Genomic DNA, 18,581 nt, shown 5'->3' with positions numbered 1-18,581 from the left:
ATTAAAAACTACAGAATAGGACAAAATATCTGCAAATCATACATCTAATAAGGGGTTAGTATCAAAAATGTGTAAGGAGTTTACATAATTCAATAGCAAAAAGCAATCTGATTTAAAAAAAAGAGGGGGGCGCCGGCGTGGCTCAGTCGGTTAAGCATCCAACTCTTGATTTCAACTCAGGTCGTTCGCTCACCATTCGTGAGACCGAGCCCCACATCAGGTGTGCTGACAGCGTGGGGCCTGCTTGGGATTCTGTCTCCCTCTCTCTGTACCTGCCACCCTCTCTCAAAAATAAATACACATTGGGGCACCTGGGTATCTCAGTCATTTAAACGTCTGACTTTGGCTGAGGTCATGATCTCGTAGTTCATGGGTCGGAGCCCCGTGTCAGGCTCTGTGCTGACAGCTTGGAGCCTAGAACCTGCTTCAGATTCTGTGTCTCCCTCTCTCTCTGATCCTTCCCTGCTCTTGCTCTGTCTCTGTTTCTGTCTCTCTCTCTCAAAAATAAATAAAACATTAAAAATTGAAAAAAAATAAACATTAAAAAAATAGACAGAGGCACTGAATAGACATGTTTCCACAGAAGACATACAAATAGCTAACAAGTACATTAGTGTTCGACATCACTAATCATCAGGGAAATGCAAATCTAAGCCCCAATGACATATCACCTCAACCTGTTAGAAGGGCTATCATCAAAAACACAGGAGATAACGAGTATTAACTGCGATGCACAGAAAAGAAACCCTTGTGCACTGTTGGTAGGAATGCAAATTGGTCCAGCCACAGTGGAAAACAATGTGGGGATTCCTCCAAAAATTAAAAATAGGACGACTACATGATCCATTAATCTCACTTTTCTTTTTTCAACGTTTTTTTTTTTTTTTTTTTTTTTTATTTTTGGGACAGAGAGAGACAAAGCATGAACGGGGGAGGGGCAGAGAGAGAGGGAGACACAGAATCGGAAACAGGCTCCAGGCTCCGAGCCATCAGCCCAGAGCCCGACGCGGGGCTCGAACTCACGGACCGCGAGATCGTGACCTGGCTGAAGTCGGACGCTTAACCGACTGCGCCACCCAGGCGCCCAATCTCACTTTTCAATATATATATATATGTGTATATATATGTACATATATATATATATACACATATATATATATATAGGAAATGAAATAATTGTCTTGAAGAGTTATCGGCACTTTCTTCTTTTCTATTAAATTTTATTTATGTATTTTGAGAGAGAGAGTGAGTGAGCAGGGGAGGGGCAAAGAGAGAAGGAAAGAGAGAGAATCCCAAGCAGGCTCCTCACTGTCAGCACAAAGCCCGACCCAGGGCTCGAACCCACAAAGCGTGAGATCGTGACCTGAGCTGAAACCAAGAGTCGGGCACTCAACCGACTGAGCCACCCAGGTGCCCCTTCTCTTTTTTCTTAATACGGTATTTATTTGTCTTCCCTCTGTCAAACCCTGAGCCAACCGCTCTGCCAAGGCTGCCTGGGGAGGTATAGGCGGAACACCCGTGCAGACGAGACACAGGACAAGGACCTACGGCAGGTGGAGGCGGCTCCTTTCCACGGCCACGAGGATGAGGAAGGCCACCGTCAGACACAAGAGCCCAAGTGCCCTCCGAGAGGGCAAAGCCCAGAATGGCATAGGACACGAGCCGTTACTTCACAGAGGGCTTCTCGTCTTCTCACCCAAGACGAGGCTCCCAAACGCAGTCCCGATGCCAGCCCCGGAGCCAGCCACCCCCGCCGTGGCGGCCCCAGCCCCAACGAACTTGGCCGCTGTGTCGACGTCCCTCGAAAGGGCCCTGGTTCGGAAGCTGCCGCTAGGAACAAGCGAGTGAGATCAGGGGACGTGAGGCCTTGCCGAGCGGCTGAGGATCTGATCCGTCAGCGTCGGGGTGATTTTAGCACCACCGAGGACACTGATCCGCTCAACACCCGGCAGGTGCTAACCGAGGAGGGCGAGGGGACCAAGCAGGCACCGCGTACTCTTTCAGGGGACGAGGGACCGCAGCAGGGGGGCCGCTCCCGCGCAGAGGAGATGGAGAGCGAGACGTCTGGGCTTCTACGTGCACTGTGGCTTTGTGCGCGACACCCAAGACCTGCAAACAACCCAAGTCGGCCAACAGATGAACGGATGAAGATGTGACAGCTATACGTACGCACACACACAAAGGGAAATCCTACCGTTTGCATTATGCTCAGCGAAAGAAGTCAGACAAAGACAAATACTGCATGATCCCACTCATATACGGAATCTAAAAAGTTGAACTCAGAAAACAGAGTAAACGGGCGGTTCCTAGGGGTTGGTGAGGGAAATGGGGAGATGTTGATCGAAGGGTACAGATGTTCAGTTATAACATAAATAAGTCCTACAAATCTAATGTAGGGCATGGTGACTACAGTTACCAATACTGCATTATCAGATAAAAACCACGATGAGATACCACCTCATACCTGTCAGAATTGACAACTTTCTAAACAATTGCGATACTAAGAATTTACCCAAAGGATACAGGTGTGCTGTTTTGAAGGGGCACAGGCACCCCAATGTATACAGCAGCACTTTCAACAATAGCCAAAGTATGGAAAGAGCCTAAATGTCCATCAACTGACGAGTGGATAAAGAAGATGTGGTATATATATATGGTATATGGTATATATATGCAATGGAATATTATATGGAATATATATGCATATATATATATATATATATATATGCATGCAATGGAGTATTACTTGGTGATCAAAAAGAATGAAATCTTGCCATTTGCAACAACATGGATGGAAACGAGTGTATTATGCTAAGCGAAAAAAGTCAGAAGATAAATATCATGATTTCACTCATATGTGGAATTTAAGAAACAAAATAGATGAACATAGGGGAAGGGAAGGAAACATAAGATAAAAACAGACAGGGAGGCAAACCATAGGAGATTCTTTTTTAAAAAAAATTATTTTTACATTTATTTATTTTTGAGAGATGGAGAGAGACAAAGCTTGAGCAGGGGAGGAGCAGAGAGAGAGGGAGACACAGAATCGCAAGCAGGCTCCAGGCTCTGAGCTGTCAGCACAGAGACCGACGCGAGGCTCAAACCCACGAACCGTTAGATCGTGACCTGAGCTGAAGTCGGACGCTCAACCGACTAAGCCACCCAGGCACTCCAAACCATAGGAGATTCTTAAAGACAGAGAACAAACTGAGGGTTCCTGGAGGGGAGGTGGGGGGGGATGGGCTAAATGGGTGATGGGCATTAAGGAGGGCACTTGTGGGGATGAGTACTGGGTGTCATATGTAAGGAATAATCAATTAATTTTAACCCCGAAAAAAAAGAAAAAAAAAAAAAAAGACTAAATTGATATTGCTATCTATACACATACTTGGAACATTGTTTTTCAGAAGCAGTTCTTAAGACTTGAGACAGAAAAGTAATTTTGTTTGTTTTAAACAAAGTTTGTTGAATTAAAGAATGAATGTATACATTTATTAAAATCAGCCTACTATATTTTTAATGAGAGAAGATTCTGACAGTACCAAAGAAAGGCTTAGTTTCATATTAATTGTTTATTTCCAAATTAATCTGTTCCCTAAAAAACTAGAAATTATGAACGCCTAGATCATATCATCTAATTTTCAATTTGAATCAATGGAAATAAAAATGGCTTTTTCTCTTGAAAAAAAATTCTGTATTGTATACTTGAAATTTGACAAGAGAGTAGGTCTTAAATATTCTCAACACAAAAATAAAATGGTAACTAAGTGAGGTAATGGACGTGTCTTTTTTTTTTTTTTTTCAGAGAGAGAATGCAAGTGAGCGAGGGGCAGAGAGAGAGAGAATCCCAGGAGGGGCAAAGGGAGGGAGAGAGAGAGAGAGACAGAGGAACAGAGGGAGAGGACGAGAGAGAGAGAGAGAGAGAGAGAGAGAGAGAGAAGAGAAGGAGAGGAAGCAAGGGAGAGGACAAGAGACAAAGAGAGAGACAGAGAGAAGCGGGGCTCAAACGAGGTGATGGATGTGTTAACAAACCTTATGATAATCATTTCAATATATATATATACACACACACATATACACATATATATACACATACAGACACACACACAAACACATATACAAATGTCAAATCACACCGCACACCTTAAAATTCCACATTGTTATTTGTAAAATATATATCGATAAAGCTGGAAATGAAAAATATTTGTGTCTTGGTGCAAAAAGAAAAAGAAACATTTGGATACATAAATTTTAAGTATAAAAAAACCTTTTGCATTTGTAAAATTTTTTTAATGTTTTTATTCATTTTTGAGACAGAGAGAGACAGAGCATGAGCAGGGGACGGACAGAGAGAGAGAGAGGGAGACGCAGAATCCGAAGCAGGCTCCGGGCTCTGAGCTGTCAACACAGAGCCCAACACGGGGCTCAAACTCAGACTGTGAGATCATGACCTGAACCAAAGTCGGACGCTCAACAGACCGAGCCACCCAGGCGCCCCAATTTTATTTACATTTCTAAATAAAATTAAAATTAAAACTAAAACTGGGGAACAGACTTCACGGTAAAATAATTTTTTTTATTCAAACTGACAACCAATCTAGTCATTTACCAAGGATAAGTGCTATATTTCATTTATTTTATGTATGTATACATAGAAGTATGTATGTATGTATAGGCTTATAAATAGAGGCATTATTAAAGCCTAAAAAAAGATTCTGTAATTATTGAAAAAGTTTGGTCATTCTGGATGACAATGTAGCCTTCAGCTAACAAAGCTAAAATTTGTTAACTGGCCAGTATTCCAATTGTTGGAATGTAATCAACCATCCCAGCCACAGTATTAAAGGCAAAGCTTTAAATGCACTGAATAACCTAAGAGTGAATGTTAAAAATCAAAGCAAGTTAAAGGTATTCATCAAGTCTGAGAATTTTTTCTGTGGTTCCCTTAAGTCCGCTACGCAGCTGGTTGGGCTGGAATGTTAATGAACATGACCATTACCAACATTTATATTACCGACCTTTTCAGTGTGGTACTCGTGAGAAATGGAAACACCAAAGTTCAAGTTTTGAAACTGCTTTTGAGTGTGTCTGGAAATTCAGCCACAGCAGAAGGACTACTTAGTACCTAAGGACTCATCATTCTGTTCCCCTTTTAAGAGCCACCCAGCAAAGGAAATTCTTGAGTATTTCTGTCAGAATAAAAACTATTGCCTCAACACCCAAGGCCATTGAGCTTCTCCAGCTACTTTCACTAAAGGTTCGCCGTTCTTCCTGTTCTATGGAGAAGACTGTCCAGGAAACAAGAGCTTTAGTTTATCCTCATGATGTAGATGTGAAGGAAAAAGATGTCACAGTAACAAAGTTCTGGTTAGTCGTATGTTTCCCAAGAGTAATGCAGTATGGCGCTGAACACACATTATAAATTTCTTCTTTTCTATCTTTCTTGTGAAGGAATTCTTTCGGCAGCTGAATTTAAACAGTAAACGTCATGTCTCGTCAACACAGCTAAAACTTGGCATGCTCGTCGAGTTTATGGACCATTTTACTGATACCAGATGAATATTAGAACCTGTACTAAAAACATACATTTCTTTTATTTTGCCGTCTACATTGAGATATCGTAGTTACTTCCTCTACAGGAAGTGACAGTGACCTTTTTACGCAGAAGCTACGCTTTTACCGTTCAAAGTGATCCAAGACCACGTTAGCATGTCATGACCTCGTTGGTTTAGAACTGTCATAGGAATGACAACATTCTTCGAGTAATGATGAGATCCTGAGCGTTCGGGCTCAACTGCCAACCCAGGCACAGAGCATTCCAAAATCCAATTGTCTGCACTAGTCCATGCAAAATGTAAACTTGAGGAGAAGGCGCTTCCTGGGACTCTCCCACTGCCACACAATGTGCCAGTATGTAAAGACATTATGAATAAAAGGCTGAGTATAATCCAAAGGCCCATCGATAGACAACTGAGTACATCACTTATCCAGTCTTTGAAAAGATGAAGGTCTGGATGTGCTAATGTGGAAAAATATCCATGAAATATTATTTTTTAAACACACATTGTAGAAGAGTATGCTTGCTCTGACCCTATGTATATGTTTTAAGTGAAAACTACACTAATATACATTAACATTTCTGGAATGATCCACAAACTCCAGTAGGACTCGAGAGTGGAGAAAGGACTTTTCCATGTAAACCCTCTTTTACTGCTTGGATTTTTCATTAGGAGACTATATTTCATAACTTTGTAGTAAAAATATTTTTCTAGTAAAAATGTTTTTTAATTAACGTTTCCAAACTCATTTAGGTAATAAATGGCAGACTCGGAGGGGCGCCTGGGTGGCTCCGTCGGTTAAGCGTCCGACTTCGACTTCGGTCATGATCTCACAGTTCGTGGGTTCGAGCCCCGCCTCAGGCTCTGTGCTGACAGCTCGGAAGCTGGGGCCTGCTGCGGATTCTGTGTCTCCTTCTCTGTCTGCCCCTCCCCCGCTCACTCTCTCTCAAAAATAAATATACATTAAAAATGTAAATAATAAATAACTAAGTGAATAAATACAAAAAGAAATGGCAGAGTTGGTAGGTAAGTCTGTGCCTTCAGAATCCACATACACTGATCTTTCCCCTGTTACACGGGTAAGTAAAGTAAACACTATCAACAAGTAGAACGACCTTGCCAGTTGACATCCATTCAGGACATGTTGTAATGGACAATTTCAGTTTTCAAATGAATGGGTACGAAATCTTCAACTCTCCAGGCTAGGTTTAACTAATTATATACATTAAGAGATAAACAATGAAAGAATGGTGACTATAACTGTCTCATATACTGAGTGAGTGTCCATGTTTTTAAAGCTCACAGATGTTTACAAAACGGAGTTACTTTTCTATCATACAGATTTTTTCAGCTTAAATTCCAAGGACTCATGGCTTTTTTCACCAGTATTTTACTCGAACATCGGTGTGCCCATGAGGCCCTCTTCACCTCCTGTTCTTTAGCTTTATTTCTAATCGAGAGTACTGCAAAAGCCACAAACATGTGAACCTTGACGGGATGCTGTTCCCACAAGAAATCGTCTGAATACTTCTCTCCAACCAAACAATAGTCACCCACTGGAGCAGGAGGACTGCGGAGTAGAATGGCCCGGGAGAGGTAATTCAGCACTTCCCGCCTCGCACGAAAGAGCGAGGAATGCGAGCAAGAGCAAACGTGCTGTGTTTGAGGTCATCTCCACTGCCTTGCCGGCCCTGCGCACGAAATAAAAAAGAGGTTTGGCTCAAACCAACGGATGCTGCCAGGTTTCCTGTCCACACCTTATCATCTTAAACAGCAGTTGACTCTTTGATGTTTGTAAGAGAAGAGAAGAACAAAGCGGAGGAAATTGTTGAAATTACTTTCAGGCTGCGTTTTGTTTTTTCCTTCATTTGCTTGCTGTCCCCCTTCCAAGGATAGTGTCGCTTCCTAACGTGAAAGCAAGAGAGATAATAACACCTCAACAGTGACTGTCATCCAAAAGAATGGGCTAATTTCATATCTGTGGAGTGTATCTTTAACTCTGAGTGGGAATGAGCAGATTACAGGATTTTTTTTCCATTTTTTACAGGGAGAGGGAATAATTAGTTTGCTTTTATGAAATAAATTGCTTGTGTTTACAGAATAAAAACTTCAATACATAATAGTGAAATGCTATAAAATTAGCTCCATTTCTATGCATTCTGAATGTTTTCATTTTCAATGGATCTCATTTTTTCCTATTAAGAAATATTGTTGTACGTGGGGATTTATTACATAATTATGATTTTCTGAGAAATGTCACTGCAATGAGATCATTCCAAACTTTGTTTCTCCTTCAGCTGTAAGATTCTGTTTTATGTTCCTCTTGATTAAGAAATCAGCAGGTTACCCAAATCAAACATTCATTATAGCCCATTCAAATTCATTCATACAGCTCACAATTTGCTCCATTAATATCTCATTTAGGGAAATATATAGAATACAAGTGTCTGTGTGTGACAATGCTGTCACCCACCACATTGCCCAATACATCCAAAGATGCTCCATTAGACAGGGTTTCCTTTAATCATGACGGATCCCGTGGGACCCACTTACCAAGTACTTAGACCATTCGCTCTTTCATTCCCAAACCCCAAAGATATCTAAATGTTCACGGCCTTTCTCGGGAACACGATGTCCTCATGAGATTACTTTGGTCTCTCAGTCCTCTTCACACAGTCCTGGCGATGTAGAAATGCAAGATGGCCAAACATTCAGCCATGAAAGCCTGCCTATTTGAGCCACAAGCCAGTCAATTCAATTAATTCCATTCCCATCGCTTCAGTGACACCTCCCTGCAAAATGCTGAAAGCCTGAATAGAAAGCCCCAACATTAGACATTAAAATACATCTTAAAGAAATACTCGAGTCAAAACTGAAGACACTTTAGTTCGATTCAGACTCCTACTATCCTTCTTCATGCCTCATCATTAATTCAAGCTGCTAGAATCATCCTAAATGGTATGTTCTGCAGCTCTCCCCTCCTTTCCCTTTCTTTAAAAAAAAAATTAATGTTTATTTGAGAGAGAGACAGAGAGACAGAACGAGCAAGGGAGGGGCAGAGAGAGGGAGTCACAGAATCCGAAGCAGGTTCCAGGCTCCGAGCTGTCAGCACAGAGCCCCACGCAGGGCTCGAACCCACAAACTGTGAGATCATGACCTGAGCCGAAGTCGGACGCTTCACTGACTGAGCCACCCAGGCGCCCCTCCTCCTTTCCCTTTCTCTTACTACTCCTACCGCACCCTTATTAATATCCTCTCTTCAGAAATATGGCAATTATCTTAACTACGCTTCCCAAGCTTGCTCCTCTGGAACACTGGGTTCCACGAAATAAATGACATTCAAAAGGAGTTCCACTTGAGAAACTTGGGCTTAAATGTTTATGTTTTTTTCACTGCCGTATTTCTGAGAGCCTTGAAATTGCTAATTTTATTGACTAGCTAACCTATGTTCCAGGCTTTCTGCTAGATCTTATGTTTCTCCTCCTGACGACTGTGTTGTTGTTACTCTCTGTTTTACAGATCACACAGCTAGTAAGCGGTGAAGCCAGGATTTGATTCTAGCTTTCTCACTCCAAAATCCCTGCTCTTTTCATATTTCCCTCTTTGGCCTGAGACATCATACCATTTCCTTAAAAGTCGCCCTGTATTCATTAGCTACATGTTTCTTTCTCTTAATAAAAAGTGAACATCTTGATATTTTTAATAGAGAGAAAATTAATTTTGCTTTCTGATGGAGTTAATATGGGAGAGGTTAATGGTGTACATCTTTGCGTCAGACGATATTATTCAAATTTGGTTTCTGCAAGTCACTAGCTACATAACAAAGGTAAGTCCTTAGTCACTTAAAACTTAGTTCTTCCTCTGTACAATGGGTGAAATATTTATTTCGGGAAGATATTTGTGAGGCTTAAATGTAATTATGTACGTAAAGTGCTTAGAGCACTTGGACACATAATCAGTATTCGATTATAATATTATCATTAATAAACAATGATAACATCATGATGTCCCTAAGACTCACTTGCCTGGGTTTCTTAATCAAAACTGGATTGCCTATTCTTTTTTTTTTTTTTTTAATTTTTTTTAATGTTTATTTATTTTTGAGACAGAGAGAGACAGAGCATGAGCAGGGGAGGGGCAGAGAGAGAGGGAGACACAGAATCTGAAACAGGCTCCAGGCTCTGAACTGTCAGCACAGAGCCTGACGCGGGGCTCGAACTCACGAACTGTGAGATCATGACCGGAGCCGAAGTCGGACGCTTAACCGACTGAGCCACCCAGGCGCCCCGGGATTGCCTATTCTAATTCAGTTAGCTTTTATTTGAAATTTTTAGAACAAATTGACAAATGGTTTCTAATGCTATTAAAAGAGAACAATTTAAATAAATAATACATTAAATACTCAACTTTGATCCTAAATTTAGAATTGCAATTTGTCCAGCCTATCCTTCAAGTTTCTGAACCGAAAGCTATTTTAGTTTTGCAACGAGGTAGCCCCTAAACAGGAAGATTTAACTTTCAATGTGGATCTTACTATTTGAGATGATCTAGCACAGAGTACCAGCTTGGTCTTATTAAATTAAGACATTCAGGATGTTGACTTTCCTTCCTGTAAACGTTTTTATTTGAAAACTGCAAAACGATCTTATTTTCCATATCTTACTATCAATTTTAAAAGAGATTTTGAAAAAATATACAATTTTGAAAATGAAAATTTATAAAATTATTAAGTACATTGAAGAAAATGCCATTGACATTTTGAGATCTATTTAATAACCAATTTTAACAAAACCCCATCAAATTGAGCCTCACTTATCCCGAATTTATAACCCTCTGAGACAAAGACCAGAATAAAGTTTTTAAAATAACCTCATGAGGGGCGCCTGGGTGGCTCAGTCGGGTGAAGCGTCCGACTTCAGCTCAGGTCACGATCTCACGGTTTGGTTTATGAGTTCGAGCCCCGTGTCTGGCTCTGTGCTGACAGCTCAGAGCCTGGAGCCTGCTTCCGATTCTGTGTCTCCCTCTCTTTCTGCCCCTATCCCGCTCATGCTCTGTCTCTCTGTCGGTCTCTCAAAAATAAATAAACATTAAACAAATTTTTTTATTAAATAAAATAACCTCATGAGGGGATGCCTGGCTGGTCAGTGGAGCATGCAATTCCTGATCTCAGGGTTGGGAGTTTGAGCCCCACCCACATTGGGTGTAAAGATTACTTAAAAATAAAATTAAAAAAGTAACCTCATGAGGATTCACTGTTATTTGGTGTGTGCTTTTCAATGTAGTAATAATCAGAACAGCAGATCTTAGGGTATAATATAAACCAGGAACTGCTCTAACTGCTATACATAGATTAACTGAATCTTCAAAAACATCTTCCAAGGTGGATACTAGTGTTACCCCCACTTTACATATGAACCGACTGAAGGAAAGAAAGATTGTCAGTTACCCAAAGCCCTAAAACTCATAATGGCAGAACCCGGCTCTTTTAATCCAGACGAGCTAACTCCAGTCTCTGTACGTTTATCTGCTGCACATTGACTGATTTATTCTCAGAGTTTTGCAGAAAGTAAACCTGCTTACAATGTTTTATACCTTGAAATTGGTCTAACCCAGAATACAACTTTCCAGTTGGTCCCAATATTTTACTACTCAATGTTCATTCATTTGTATTTAAAGAACACGATTCTTTGGTCTACATTCCGAAGAACCTCATCAGAGATACTGCTGACACTTTTATGGACACGAGTCTCGATATTTATTTAGCTTATCGCAGTTCCAATTTTTATCAAGAATCTTCTGGAGACAAGCATAACACGGTATGTGTCCAATGCCAATACAGGTTTTAAGATTGAAGCAGTCCGTTTTCTCTAAAGCCACCTGGAAAGATACATCTTGTCTCTTATCATGAGAAAAGTAGCTTATTGTTTGCAAGAGCTCCAAGCAATAGTAAAGTCCAGAAGCTGAGAGTTGAAACAAACAAGGCAAAATATTGGCAAGGAAGAATTTGTATCTGCAAGTTCTGAGTTGAACATTTTACTTTCATAGTATATTTTAGACCGAACATAGATATACGTAACTTGATATTATTAGTTTTCTCAGAAACGCTCACACCCATTTTCCAAAATGCAATCATACTTTATTCTCTTCTTCCTTGGGATCAAAAATCTTGATCTTTCTTGGGGCGCCTGGGTGGCTCAGTCAGTTGAGCGTCCGACTTCGGCTCAGGTCATGATCTCGCGGTCTGTGAGTTCGAGCCCCGCGTCGGGCTCTGTGCTGACAGCTCAGAGCCTGGAGCCTGTTTCGGATTCTGTGTCTCCCTCTCTCTCTGCCCCTCCCCCGCTCATGCTCCATCTCTCTCTCTCTCTCTCTCTCTCTGTCAAAAATAAATAAATATTAAAAAAAAAAAGTTGTGCTAGAGACTTGTATTTCCTTTAAAAAAAAAAAAAAAAAAATCTTGATCTTTCTTTAACTGGATCCTAGGGAAGCATTTATCAAAGAGTGTTTAAAGGGATATTGGTAAGTATTCAGGGCAGAAAAGTGTTTTGTAGTCAAATAAGTTTTGGAGAAACTAGGTTAAATGAAGTTAACCAGGCTTATGTACTGCGGGATTTGCCGCCATTAGATACTAATACCTAACAACCCCCAGAGCGGAATAAATGAAGAAACCCTCAAAACTTCGGACCACACGGTTTTTCTTTGTTGCATGCCAATGTGAGAAAATTACTTCACAAACAAGTTTTGGGAATCAATGGCGTGACACCATAAGTCACTAAAATTGGAAGAGGGTAAAGAAAAATCCCAAGTGCTGGTTTAGAAACTCCCTGTGTTAGAAACTCATTTTCGAGTGGAGATGCACCAAGGAGGATTCTTGGAAATATATTTTCCAAAGTTCTACACTGAGAAATCTAGGACAAAGACCAGGATCCCATATTTGGTGTGGGAGTGGGGTCTTTCCTTTCATTTTTGAAGCAAAGCTAGGCTTTAGCACCATCACATAAGGGAAACACAACTGCTTCATAGCCTAAGGCATATTGACACCACCTCTCCCCAATTTTATATATACTGTGATAAACACAATAGCCCTCCCAAAGATGTCTACGTCTTAATCCCCAAAACCTTTGAATATGCTAACTTAGATAGCAAATAAGACTTTGCAGATATGATTAAGTTCAAGATCTTGCAATAAGATTATCCTGGCTATCAGGTTGGATCTAATGTAACCACAGGGTCCTCATAAGTAGAAGCAGGAGAGTCAAAGCCAGAGAGAGATTTAAAGATGCCACGCTTCCGTCTTTGATGATGGAGGAAGGAGCCATGAACCAAGGATCATAGGCAGCCTGTTAGAGCCTGGAAAAGGCAAAGGAATGGATTTCCTCTTAGAGCCTCCAGAAGGAACACATCTTGCGGATTCCTTTCTTTTAGCTCAGTAAGATACATTTTGGACTCTGACCCCCAGAACTATAGGATAATAAATGTGTATTGTCCTAAGCCACTACGCTCGTGGTAATATGTTACAACGGCAAGAGAAAATTAATGTATATACTGATGTAACTGCATTCCACACCTTTTAGCCACGGGAAGCCAAATTATTGTTTTGATATAACATAAATTCTGCCAATTTACAATCTTGCTAGTCTTAATAGTAAGAACAGAGAGGAGAGACTAGCAAACCATGTTAGTGACACAGAAGCGAGAATATTTAAGTTACTTGGCAAGGTTCCCAAAGGTAGTGACTCCAAAATTAAGCCCCTTTTACCCACATCGATTACCTCTCTCATCATACCACGTAACTATCACCATGCTTAGTTTCCTGCTTTACATTAGGATTACGATATAGGGGAAAAGTGAAAATGTGGCAATGGTTCAGTCTGGAAAAGGATTATCATCGACAAGACTAATACAATATAGTACTACAGTCGGAGGGAAAGAAAAAGAAAAGAACACTGTTCCCAGAAGAAGGACATGACGGACCGGTGGAACCAGCACTACATATGGTGTGGCAGAAACGCTCATAAGGGTCACACATGTGAAACTGACTCACACGGTGCCTAAGACGAAGGTTCACTCAGAACTTCAGAGTACATCTCCTTCACCCACCCCACCGGATTAACACAAAACTCTACACTAAAGGCGTAACATGAGAAAGGCATACCCGCATCCAAATATAAGTGGGAAAATGTTTACCTCAGTATGTATCGTCCTACACAAAATATCAAGAGTTCAACCAAAAAATTACAAGGCACGTCAAAAAGCAGGGAAAAAACCTCCAGTCTGAAGAGAAAAGTAATCATCAAAATAAAACTCAGATATGACACAGATATTGTCATTATCAGTGAATTTTACATAACCATGATTAATATATTAAAAGAGCCACAACAGAACTGAGAAAACATGAATAGACATGTAATTTCAGCAAAGTGACCGAAACTGTAGGAAAACAGAAGGAATCTGCTTGAGATTCTCTGTCTTCTTCTCTGCCTGCCCCTCCCCCACTCATGCTCTTTCTCTCTGTCTCTCTCTCTCTGTCTCTCCAAAAAAATAACCAAAAAAGAAAAAGAAAAAGAAGAAAATGGAAGTGCTAAAAATGAAAAACCCACTAACACAGATGAAGAATTCCTTGGATGGACGCATCAGTAAACACTTGAAGACAGGTCACTAGAAATTAGCAAAACATGGAGGGGAAAAGAAGAGCATCTAGAAGTTGTGGGTCTAATATCTGCATCGCTAGAATCTCAGTAGAAGAAAGAAAGACTAAGACAGAAGAAACATTTGAAGAAATAAAGGTGGAGTGTAGGGGATAAGCTGAGGAATCCCCCGGGCTTACACCAATGGGTTGACAAGGCATAAAGAAATACACAGCCATAAAATGCTCACACCCGAGTTTGGGTAAACCAGACTGGCACCCCAAGAGTAGGGGGTGAAAGGCAACCCGAGAATAGGGAGGCACAAAAGTGCCAGGAATAGGGAGGTGCAAAGGCACCCAAAATAGAGACGGGGTGCAGAGCCCCCAGAATAGAGAGGGAGAGGCAAAAGCCCGAAATAGAAATGGCGCAAAGGCGCCCAATACACAGGTATATGAAATAAACAAGATTAGATGTTCAGGGTAGAAGCACCCCCAATTTAGTACTATAGCAGAAAAGCTGCTTTCACAAGAGAATAGGACCAGCTGAGGTAAACTGGTGAATTGGACTATGGACCCCTGTGCTGCAGGCCAAGCAGCCCGGAGTAGAGATGGCTAACAAAAGAATAGGTGCCTTGTCAACCCTGAGGTGACTCCCCCAATCCGTCTCATCCCCTAGGCTGGCTGAGGTAAACAGAGGTGCTGCCTCATGTCCGCTGTAAACAACCCTCCTCCCGACTGCCTGGCGCCCGGATTTTGTTTTGTATTAACCCAAACCCCTAACCACAAATATCCTCAAGACCCCCTTTCCCTCACGTCCACAAGTTAATGTTCACAGATTCATTGTCCCTTTGTGTACATCCATCACCTTGTTTGTAAGCCTTCTGATCCTAATAAAAATGGGGCAAGGACCCTTACTCAGGGCTCCTGTCGTTTCCCAGACATCAGCCATCTCTCGCTTTCAATCCTGTATCCCACTCTTTTGCTGGACAAGACAGAACTTTAGACCCAGAGTCTACGACAGTGTAGCATTTTCTAAAATTATTAATAGATAACAAAATTAAAGCTCCAAGAAATACAGAAAACAGTAAGCAGGATAAATATAAAAACATTTAAGCATGTAATATTCAAACTTCTGAATACTAAAGACAAAGATACAGACTTGAAGGCAGCCAGAGAAAAAAAAGAAAATTACCTACTGAGGAAGAGAGATGATAATTACAACAAACACCTCATCAGAAAACATATTACAAAGAAATCAGTAAAATAACACATTTAAAACACTTAAGAGGGGCTCCTGGCTGGCTTACTTGGAAGAACATGCGACTCTTGATCTCAGGGTTGTGAGTTCGAGCCCACTGTTGGGTGTACCTATTACTTAAAAATCAAATCTTAATAAATAAATAAATCAAAATGCTTAAACAACAACAAAAAACAACACACTCAATACTCTGAGAACACTAATCAGAATAAATAGCAAAAGAATTTTGTCAATCCTCAAAAAACTAAAAATAGAACTACCCTATGACCCAAAAATTGCACTACGAGGCATTTATCCATGGGATACAGGTGCTGTTTCAAAAGGACACACGCACCCCCATGTTTATAGCAGCACTAGCAACAGTAGCCAAAGTGTGGAAAGAACCCAAATGTCCATCGATGGATGAATGCATAAAGAAGATGTGGTGTGTGTGTGTGTGTGTGTGTGTGTGTGTATACATACAATGGAGTATTACTTGGCAATCAAAAAGAATGAAATCTTACCATTTGCAATTATGTGGATGGAACTGGAAGGTATTATGCTAAGCAAAATTAGTCAGAGAAAGACAAATATCATATGACTTCATTCATATGAGGACTTTAAGAGACAAAACAGTTGAATGTAAGGGAAGAGAAGCAAAAATCATATAAAAAACAGGGAGGGGGACAAAACAGAAGAGACTCTTAAATATGGAGAACAAACACAGGGTCGCTGGAGGGGTCGTGGGAGGGGGGATGGGCTAAATGGCTAAGGGGCATTAAGGAATCTTTTCCTGAAATCATTGTTGCACTATACGCTAATTTGGATGTAAATTTAAAATAAATTTTAAAAAAAGAATTTTGTCAGATACATGCATGATTTGCAAATTTTTTTTCCTCTAGCTTGCCTTTTCATGGGGCTTGAATTCATGACCCTGAGATCCACAGTTGCACACTCTACTGACTGAGCCAGGCAACTGTATCTAAAATTTTTAGTTTTGATAAAGTATAGTTTATTATTATGGTGTTTGTCTTTGACCTATTTCATTTAGCATAGTACTCTCTGGGTCTATCCATGTTGTCACAAATGGCAAGATTTGGTTCTTTTTTATGGCTGAGTAATATTCCACTGTGTATATCTATATACCACATCTTCTTTATCCGTTCATCCACTGATGGACACCGAGGTTGTTTCCATATTTTGGCTATTGTAAGTAATGCTGCAACAAACACAGGGATCCATCTATCTTTTCAAATCAGTGTTCTACTTTTTCCCTTTGATAAATACCCAGAGGTAGAATTGCTAGATCATAGGGCAGTTATATTTTTAATTTTTTGAGGGCTCTCCATACTGTTTTACATAGTGGATGAAGCAACTTACATTCCCACCAAGAGTGCTCAAGGGTTCCCTTTTCTCTACATCCTCACCTACATTTGCTATCTCATTCCTTTTTATGCCTGAATAGCACTCCATTGTTTGTATACACATGTTGTTTATCCATTTTTACATCAATGAACACTTGCGTTGTTTCTACCTTTGGGCTCTTGTGGAAAATGCTGCAATGAGGATACAAAATCAATGTACAGAAATCAGTTGCATTCTTATACACTAACAATGAAGCAACAGAAAGACAAATGAAGAAACTGATCCCATTCACAATTGCACCAAGAAGCATAAAATACCTAGGAATAAATCTAACCAAAGATGTAAAAGATCTGTATGCTGAAAACTATAGAAAGCTTATGAAGGTAATTGAAGAAGATATAAAGAAATGGAAAGACATTCCCTGCTCATGGATTGGAAGAATAAATATTGTCAAAATGTCAATACTACCCAAAGCTATCTACACATTCAATGCAATCCCAATCAAAACTGCACCAGCATTCTTCTCGAAACTAGAACAAGCAATCCTAAAATTCATATGGAACCACGAAAGGCCCCGAATAGCCAAAGTAATTTTGAAGAAGAAGACCAAAGCAGGAGGCATCACAATCCCAGACTTTAGCCTCTACTACAAAGCTGTCATCATCAAGACAGCATGGTATTGGCATAAACACAGACACACAGACCAATGGAATAGAATAGAAACCCCAGAACTAGACCCACAAACGTATGGCCAACTCATCTTTGACAAAGCAGGAAAGAACATCCAATGGAAAAAAGACAGTCTCTTTAACAAATGGTGCTGGGAGAACTGGACGGCAACATGCAGAAGGTTGAAACTAGACCACTTTCTCACACCATTCACAAAAATAAACTCAAAATGGATAAAGGACCTGAATGTGAGACAGGAAACCATCAAAACCTTAGAGGAGAAAGCAGGAAAAGACCTCTCTGACCTCAGCCGTAGCAATCTCTTACTCGACACATCCCCAAAGACAAGGGAATTAAAAGCAAAAATGAATTACTGGGACCTTATGAAGATTAAAAGCTTCTGCACAGCAAAGGAAACAACCAACAAAACGAAAAGGCAACCGACGGAATGGGAAAAGATATTTGCAAATGACATATCAGACAAAGGGCTAGTATCCAAAATCTATAAAGAGCTCACCAAACTCCATACCCGAAAAACAAATAACCCAGTGAAGAAATGGGCAGAAAACATGAATAGACACTTCTCTAAAGAAGACATCCGGATGGCCAACAGGCACATGAAAAGATGTTCAACGTCGCTCCTCATCAGGGAAATACAAATCAGTACCACACTCAGATATCACCTCATGCCAGTCAGAGTGGCCAAAATGAACAAATCAGGAGACTATAGATGCTGGAGAGGATGTGGAGAAACGGGAACCCTCTTGCACTGTTGGTGGGAATGCAAATTGGTGCAGCCGCTCTGGAAAGCAGTGTGGAGGTTCCTCAGAAAATTAAAAATAGACCTACCCTATGACCCAGCAATAGCACTGCTAGGAATTTATCCAAGGGATACAGGAGTACTGATGCAGAGGGGCACTTGTACCCCAATGTGTATAGCAGCACTCTCAACAATAGCCAAATTATGGAAAGAGCCTAAATGTCCATCAACTGATGAATGGATAAAGAAATTATGGTTTATATACACAATGGAATACTACGTGGCAATGAGAAAAAATGAAATATGGCCTTTTGTAGCAACGTGGATGGAACTGGAGAGTGTGATGCTAAGTGAAATAAGCCATACAGA

General features: G+C 40.6%; 1 pseudogene; it reads right to left on the bottom strand.

The window, feature by feature from the left end:
* Positions 1–15,130, bottom strand: part of LOC125931414 (ATP synthase F(0) complex subunit C2, mitochondrial-like) — a 29,335-nt pseudogene extending 14,205 nt beyond the window's left edge.
* Positions 15,131–18,581: the final 3,451 nt, after the last annotated feature.

The sequence above is a fragment of the Panthera uncia genome, chromosome X (assembly GCF_023721935.1).
Source record: "Panthera uncia isolate 11264 chromosome X, Puncia_PCG_1.0, whole genome shotgun sequence".
NCBI lineage: Eukaryota > Metazoa > Chordata > Mammalia > Carnivora > Felidae > Panthera > Panthera uncia.
Note: the sequence above shows the minus strand (reverse complement) of the source record. Positions and strands in the feature narration are given on the sequence as shown.